Raw genomic sequence first — 8,554 nt, 5'->3', positions numbered from 1 at the left:
CCCAAACTGGTATATTGCCAGAAAGTTACAGGGGAGGTGATATTTCCTTCCCCAAAACTAGGAGAGTGCCATGCTCGTTTACAGGTATTGCTAGGAAGTTGGGAAGCCAGCAGAGAGAAAAATCTTATGCCCTATCCATCCTTCCCACCCCAAAGGAAATAGCCCTTTGCATTTTCTTATGCTGGCACATCATAAACATCAATGCTGTCATGTTTTCTAGTTGCATCTTGAGCCTCTGACTTTCCTCCACAAAGATGCCAGCGCTGTCCCTGTCACCGCCTTCTGGTGCTGTGATCCTACTGAACACGGCTGGTGTCCCCGTCACTGGGATGGGGACAGGGATATACACTTCGTGTAGCCCTACAGAAAACGCATGCTAGCTCCAGTGGAAATGAGCAATGGATTTCACTGGGGAGGAGTGCTGCAGACTCTGTCAGCTCATCACGGCTCTTTTGAATGCTGCTATGTTTGCTTTATTTTGGGCGGCAGAGTTAATGACCCCTTAAATGAGTATTTACAGCTGCCCTTTTTTCAGCTTAATTGGAAAAAAAAAAAGTCTTTTCAAAAAGTTGAGTGCCCCTGTTTTGTTAATCAACAACCTGGCTTTTTTCCCCTGCTCTTCCAGATTATATCCACCAGGCTCAGCGTTTGTTTTCTACCCTCAGGATTCAATTGCAGAGTGTGTTAAGCACCCTGAAGAAAGAACTCTCACTCAGTGTCCATGCTGCTTAGCGCAGGTCAGCAGCATTCGTAATAGAGATGGACTTTGAATGCCCTTAGTGCTGCAGGTATCTATCTTTGGACCCTCTTCCAGGGATGGAAGGAGAAAGCTTGGTCTCTCCTTTCTCTGCTAAGATGAAATCAAAATGGTACACTGAAAAATCCAGAGGAGCTTCTGGGCAGAAATTTTCAGAAGCCTAATGCTGAAAATATGAAGGTTTAGGCCAGTGTTTTTCTGCACACTGCAATGGCCAGGAACTGTGTCCCCACTGAGGCTGTAGGAGTGAACACAAGTAAACAGTGTACTGTAGGGTTGGGGGGAGCCGGGGGTGTTGCTACACTCACATTTTAAGGCCCTTTTCTGTATTCTCTTCCCTGCACAAGAGACTAGCTCAGGCTGCCTGGGGAGAAGACCTCTGTCAAAGCACACTCCTTGACGAATGAAAGGCCCCTGCACTGAGATTAGGAGGAACTTTCTGGTCGTGGGAACCTTTAGACAAGGATATATGAGCCTCCCCCTCCTGCCCTGGCAGTGACCCCAGCTCCAGTCCCAGTCCTGCAGCGTGCAACCATGACCGGGGCAGCTCGTGACTCCTCTTGGCCATGGAGCTTGGAGCCCATGAAGGCGAAATGTGAGGATGGAGCTCCAGAGGCAACCTTGCCTTCTGCGGTGGTTCCGATGAACGTCAGATGGACAAAGCTGCTGGAGCATCCTCGTGCCATGCGTCTGTTGAGGAGCAGCATCACAGTGCAGTGCCTTGGCACGGCGGGAAACAGCGTCGAGAGCTGTTGGCCACCAGGAAGGGGACAAAAAAAAGGCGACCGTCTTTCCAACACAGAGCGTGTTGCAGCTGCTTGTGGAGCTGCCTTGCAAAGTGATGGGGTATTTGTATGTGGGGAGAAAAAACTATCGAAAATAATAGCATAACTGGCTGGCTGGCAGGTTGAAACTTCAGCAGAGGCTGTGATTATACTTGTCACTATCTGTTAACCTTCAAAACATGTGTTGTGCATTTGAAGTGCCAAAACGGTGCTCATGCTGCAATCTGTGTGTGTGCAGACTGCGGTGATGGGCTGGGGGAAGGGCCGGGGGGCCTGCCAAATGGGCACAGGCGCAGAAAAGGGACAGTCCCGGGCAGTCAGTGCGTGTGACGCAAATGGACTTGGCTGCCTTTGAAAGGGGGAGTACCTCCCAGCGGTGCTGGGACCAAGCAGGACACGTCCTCGGCTGATGGCAGACGGGGCTCCAGTGAGGACACCAGGGAAGGGGCTCCTCTTTTGGAGACTGATTTAACTGTTGAAGAGTTTGGGCCAGGTTTATTAAAGTTTCCAGGTTACTGAAATTCAGGTGGGGGAACCTTGACTCCTGCCAAGATCCTGAATTTTTACTTGGTTTTAGGAATTAGGACTATAATGCTTTGTTGCACTCTTGGTCCAGCTCAGTGTCCTTCTTTAATGTATTTGGGTTTTGTTTCCTATTTCTAAAAGCCATAAAAACTGTTAAAATTTTGGTTTTAATAATTTTTTGGAGAAAAAAATTACAATGCAATATTTCAGGGTAAAAAAAAAAAAAAAAAAAAAAGTAAAAATAATTTTCTTCCAGGGAGTATTTGCATTATCAAACATTGTGACAACAAGTGTCTTGGGATCTTGCAAAGCTGTATTGTTAAGTAAGTCAACAAGCTTGGCATGTGTGGAAGGTGAGTGAATGACGTTCAAATGGGAAGATTAGGTAGGGCTCTGAAGAATACCCAAAGAAACTGGAATAAAAGGCTTTGAAGAAAAATGTCAGGGGTGAAGATCCGAAGATTGTAAGGTGCTAATAATTGGCAATTCGCATGGCTTACAAAGTAAAAAGACTGTCAACACACTTAAAAATCTCCTCATCTTGTCTAACTAAATGTAATTAGCTTTAAAATCCAAACTCAAACTGGGATGAAAATGTGCTTATACCATATGTATGAACAAGATAATCTCATGTCTGAGTTCCACCATGAGATTCCTTTTAATGCAATCCATAAGTCAGGTTATCTGATTGCTTTTTAAAATTAGTATACGCCTGTATCGTGCCCTTGTCGCAAATAAGAACAGCTGAGAAACACGTCTTATCTGGATGTGCGTGACAGTCATCAAGCAGAAATAGCTGATTGTTGACACACTAACAGGTTTTCTCTAATAGTTGATGAAACTCCAGAGTCAGTATTTTTTTCTCCCCCTAGTGTTTATTAAACAGACGTTGGTTTGGGTGTGAAGTCAGCAGGTGTGGAAAATATATTTCTGTCATCAGAGGTGATGCTGCAGGGTATTGTCTCGGTTTGGGTCTTGTTTTTTACATATATTCTGCAATATTGCGAATCATGATGCGATAACCAAGTACCTATAAACAGCCGTTTGGCAGCATATCTTGATTATCAGAGATGTGATGCAAATGTGTCTTCATACCTTAGGCGTTCTCATAGCGTGCACCTCCCACCCTGTTCCTGCAAGTGAGGGAGTTCGCACTGAAGGTTACGGCTTAGGGTGACCTGAGCGAAATTGCTGGTCATTTCTTAGCTCTCTGCTGCAAGACAGAGGTGGCTCTAGTTTGTCTGACTGGGGAGGACAGTCTTGGTACAAGGGATTTGCATCCCCTGCAAGCCTGGCTCGGATGCAGTGTTATTTCCCGGCTGGAGCTGGAAGGGCACACACAGCATTTGGGAGAACGCTGTCATTTTCCTTCCTTCGAAAAAGTCAACAGACACATCCAGAAGTGAGGAAGAATAAATTCTGAAAGACAACAAAAAGCAGAGAGAAATCAATGCAAAGCTTTCGTTTGTACTTATTCTTGAAAACAGGCATGGTGTTTGCAAAAATCTGGGGGTAGCTGCAGCCTTCAGATGTCATGCATTAAGAGGACAGAGCTGCGAAGCAGAGAAGTTTCCATAAAGTTGAGGAACAATGGGGTCTTTGAAAGAACACTTGCTTGAAAGCAGTGAGCAAGCAATGCCTTCTGTATGGTCCTGAGGAGAAATTGTATTACAGAGAGAAACGTATATTGAAAAATTTCCTTGGAAAAGAGCGCTCTGTTTTCCTGCTGCAAGGCATTGGATCATTTTCTCTGAAAAATTAATGTTAAAGGGGTTTGTGTGGGGTTTAACCTGCTGATCAAAGCGGGTGTCTTCTTCAGGCAAATAACTCTCCAGTTTTCACTGACTACGTTGACTACGTTTCCACTGACCGCAGTGGGAATTTGGACACCTCGCTATGCTCCTGTGTCCTAATGTGGGATTTCAATCCCACCCCTGGAGTCATGGACAATTTTAAAGCAGGTGTGATGGTTTGGAGATTGAAAGTGAGCTTAGTCTCCATATGGTAAAAGGGCTGTTGGAAAATGTAGAAATAACTGCACGAAGCAACTGGCAACGTGAACCCCAGTTATTCCCTGAACTCGGTAACCTGCCGTTGCATGCTCCATCTGGGAGTGGTGAGCATGTGCTGGGATTATTTCTGAAAGTTCAGGACAAAAAGGGAATTTGCCTCTTCACCTCAAGGAATTTGATGTGCCTTATTTCAGCAAAGAAATGACAGATTTGAAAAAAAGCATTTCAGTTATTTACAGAGACCATGCTTCATGTCTATTTCTGACTTGGGTAGAAATTAGATGACGTTGGCTGTTTCTCTTCTACTTCTTTCACAAATACTTTATTTCTTTATATTGGAGGTTAATTACTGAAGCGTGTGTAAAAATAGAGGGAAGAAGAGTATCTCATATCAGCTATGGGTTTCTGCAGCTGCTCGGGATCGCACTGCTTCAAGGCTTTATACCATTGCTAAAATCTGATACTAACAAAAAACTATTGCTGCATCACCACAACTAACCAAAAATTAACAGATTACAGCTGGTAATTTTCAATGAAAAATTATATCAAATTGTACCAGCCCTAATTAGGACCTCCTCCATCCTTCTAAGTTTGATAAATGTTTTTTTCAAGGAGCATAAGCCTGAATTTTGTGTCACATTTTCCTAACCCCCAAATATTTCTTACCTGGGGGATAAAGTGAATATTTTGTATCTTTTCTGGAGATTAGAACAAGTGAGAGCAACGGGTCCTATCTGTCTCTGTCTTTTGCAGTGATTATATCAGCAACTTTTAGAAGCTCTGTTTTCCATAAATTCTTGCAAAATGTTATTTTTTAAAGTACCTGCTTGAATTATTTAGCAGTTAAACCTTGTATCAAATTTTCTGTTGTTACTACCCTCAGTAAGTGTCAGGCTGACAGACTTATGCTTATTTGATCATTTCCTTTACTGTGTCCAAACACTGCCGTAATATTTGCTTTCTCTCAAGTTTCTGCCACTTCTGGACCTGAATTACTAAAATCAGCATCCAGAGGAGCTTCCTAACCTGCTCTTGTAGTAATCCTGGTGCAAGGTACCTGGTCGTACTTATACTAGTTACTTTAGTAGTGACTGGTTTACATCAGTGTCGATTATGGCTAGAGTGGAAAATATTCATCCTTTCCTTATGATATGAATACAATGTCTGGTTTTCTCCTGGGCAAGGAATGGATGTATTTGTTAAACACTTCTGACTTTCTGCATTATTACTGACTACTCTGATGCTCTTACTATTCATGGGCTTATAGTATTGGTAGTGTTACTCTTGGTCCCAATGGACTCAAACATCTGCTTCTTACTGCCTTTTTCTTTGGCCATATGTATTTCCTTGTGTCCCTTTGCTTCCTTATTAATTTTATATAGCTCCAGGATGTATTTTCAGTGTTTACAACATCTATCTTCTAAACATCCACCCATTCTTCTTTATTATTGTTCATTTTGCATCCGTTTCTATCCTAGATTGTTTTTTGAACCATGCTTTCTTAATTACAGTTTTAGTTCGTTTTTGTTGTTGTTATTTGGGTTTTTTTACATCTAGCTAAATAATTTTAAACTATTCATTACAGGCATCACATTTAGTCTTCAGTCCTTCCTTACAGCTGACTTGTACTTGATTCAGCTTTGTGAAACTGGCTGTCTTGAAATAACATGTGTTTTTAACTGGCTTAGACAGGAATCAAACATAATCACTTCCACCTTAGTTACTGTTAACTTTTACTTCTTGGTTAGAAAATTGTCATCCATGATTTGTAGAAATTCCAGAGAAGATAGTACTGCTAGCAGGAGATTTTGGTATATATCATCTGGAATGAAGTTTCCCATGACATTCCTGCACCCATGGTAGATAAACGGCTTTGGAGCTGCCCCCCCTAATTTTGAGGGTGGTTTAGCATTTTGGGGCAGGCAGCTATTATAACTTCATTTTGTACTTCACCCATCTGGACATGATCCATAAACAAAGTCATTTGCTTCTGAGCCATCACTGCTACAGAAGAAATTAATGCCAGCCTTGGTCTCCTTTGCACACCTGATGCTCCTCTGGAAGGTTACGGTCACTGCCCCCACCCCACTCACAAAAGTAGATGTTTTCTCTGGGTTTCTTTAACACAAATCAATTAAAAATAGCAATTTGACAATGAATTTTGCGAAATATTTCACAAATGTTGGTAAGTGTTTTAAATTGTTCTTCAAAGGTTATAGTTTTGAACCTAAAGTCTGAGTTTCCCTGTCCCCAAAATAACATTTTGTTCTCTCACCAGCTTTAGTTATAACACCTATAAAATGCCTTCTTTTAATTTAAGTTTTCTTTTAAAAGTTGTGAACGAGGGAAATAAAAGTCCATTGCTTTCAGAAGGCTACTTTCTGAACTGTGCTCTTGCAGACCTCAAAGAAAACACATGGTAAAGAGGGAAGCAATGACAAGAACTTCAGAGGCTAAGTCGTAGCTGATGTGGCTTCTGTGCTCATCGGCAAAGGCAAGAAAACACTCTCTCTGTTATCAGAAAAATTGTATTAAGAAATTCAAGTGATCCAGAACAGGACACATCCTTTTGCATTCTGCTTTTAGTTATTCATAAACCAAGGCTCTCACCGTCTTTTTGGGTTCACCAGACCTCACACGGAAGAATTCCCAGCATTTCAGTGTCGGTTTTCAGCATTCAAAACTGCTGGTCCAGAAGGGGATAATACATGGGAGAGCGGGGACATCCTTGTGGGTAGGAGGCCCCATGGAGACATTGCTGTCCTCAAGGCGGTATCTCCCAAGCAGCATGCCCAGCACAGGGGCTAAATGTGCCTGAAAGACAAATATTGACCTCTGACAGAGTTTGAAGAAATTCATGTGGGTGTTTCCAAGAGTTTAGGAAATAGCCTAGGACTTATCTCCGTCTTTCTGGTTATCTATTTAATCAGCTAAGAAACTGTTGACTGAAGCCTAGCGTGAGCCAAGTACCTACATGCACAGTGTTTCAAAGAATTAATCATGTCTTCAGATGTGGAGCCTCCTAGTTAGTTTAATTACTGTCCTTTTTTCTTTCTTTCTTTCTTTCAGTAGCTAAATGGATCCAGTGACAATGAATCTTATTTAATTTTTTAATAGATGAAAGAGAAGCAGGCTTCAAAACAGATAATGAATTTCTTCTAACTCGTCTGGAGACTGAAGAGCCATAATTCTGATTGATCAGATACGGTCTGTTTCAGAGACGCACCAGATGTGATCCAGATTTTAAATAGATGCCGCTACTGTCAAAATGCATTCGCTCCCTCCTGGTATAACAAAGTGAAGTCCATGTGTCTGGAGTTGTGCACTTTTTTTAGTGGTAATAACAGTTAACATCAACAATAAGCTTTGTCTCATTAGTATCACATAATCCCTACTACCAAGTCCCCAGTTTCTGGTCCCCATATTATCTGCCATGGAAAAAATAAAGACCACAGCAGGAGCTAAGAAGGTCAGTGCATTCTCAGGGTAATCAGCTGTAGTAAATTCAATTCTGACAAGACAAGGCTTGCAAATGTCTGGGGAATTAAGGGATCATCTATAATTTAATATGTTGAGTGGGAAAGTGTCCTTCCAAACATTTATTAATTACAGATGAGGATGCGTATGGTGGTCATCCTTGGAGAGCTTTCTTCTGAAACAAAGCAAGAAAAATACATTTAACTGTTTGCTGCTTCTTCTAAAGAAAAACTACTGATCTTAGCAATTGGCCTTGCAATAGTTTCAGTCAGTATTCTTTCTCTCTTAGTTTTTATTGCTCTGTCTTAGCAACTGATGCCTGTCACCTTTTATGAAACTTTCTGCATAAAAGTATCCCACTGTAATCAATGGGGAAGCCTTTCCTCGGCTTTAGTCTGGCTCAGTGCCATCTCTCCAGGGTTTGCAGTCCTTAAGAAGTAACAAGTAAAGAACAACAGACAAAAGAGCTTCGCATTTGGAATTGAACCTTTCACTTGAAGATCTGGAGCACTTTAGAAACCTTAATTACTCCCCTCTGAGGTCTGTATTGTCCTTTCTATTTTACAGATGGGGAAATTAAAGCACAGGGAGGTTAGAAGCTAACGTTTTCCAACTGGGCAACTGAAGGTAAGAGCTTACATCCGCACCTTTCTTCCTCCAGAGGAAGTCCTCAACACATTCAAACTCATTTTTGCACCTGTTTTTTGAAAGTGTGGCCTATAAGCTTACCCAAGAACTCACCAAAAGTCACTAGAATTGCTGACGAGGCCATTAAATGTCTTAAAAAGAAGACATTCAAAGTGTGTGGCTTATTTATTTCCCTTAGTGAAACCAAGGCTGAGGAGGAGAAATGAACATCAAATCCATCAGGGGGCTAAACATCCAGGGAGGAAAAAAGCTATTTAAGTAAAAGAATGAACCTGCCATGAGAACAGATTGATCTCAATTAATCACAAATAAGCATAGACTGGAAATTAGGAGGAGGTTTGTAACCATCA

General features: G+C 41.8%; 1 long non-coding RNA gene across 2 annotated transcripts; it reads left to right on the top strand.

Moving 5' to 3' along the window:
* The first annotated feature begins 1,929 nt into the window (after window positions 1–1,929).
* On the top strand, window positions 1,930–7,758 carry LOC103920910. 2 transcript variants are annotated; one of them, XR_663832.1, is made up of 3 exons: window positions 1,930–2,053; window positions 2,324–2,420; window positions 7,197–7,758. It is a non-coding gene; the product is annotated as an uncharacterized LOC103920910 (long non-coding RNA). The 2 variants fall into 2 exon arrangements; XR_663831.1 differs by having other exon boundaries at window positions 1,930–2,068.
* Window positions 7,759–8,554: the final 796 nt, after the last annotated feature.

This window comes from Pygoscelis adeliae, unplaced genomic scaffold (genome assembly GCF_000699105.1).
Source record: "Pygoscelis adeliae isolate BGI_AS28 unplaced genomic scaffold, ASM69910v1 Scaffold66, whole genome shotgun sequence".
In the NCBI taxonomy this organism is placed as follows: Eukaryota; Metazoa; Chordata; class Aves; order Sphenisciformes; family Spheniscidae; genus Pygoscelis; species Pygoscelis adeliae.
The sequence above is the reverse complement of the archived record's forward strand: the minus strand, read 5'-3'. Positions and strand labels throughout refer to the sequence as shown.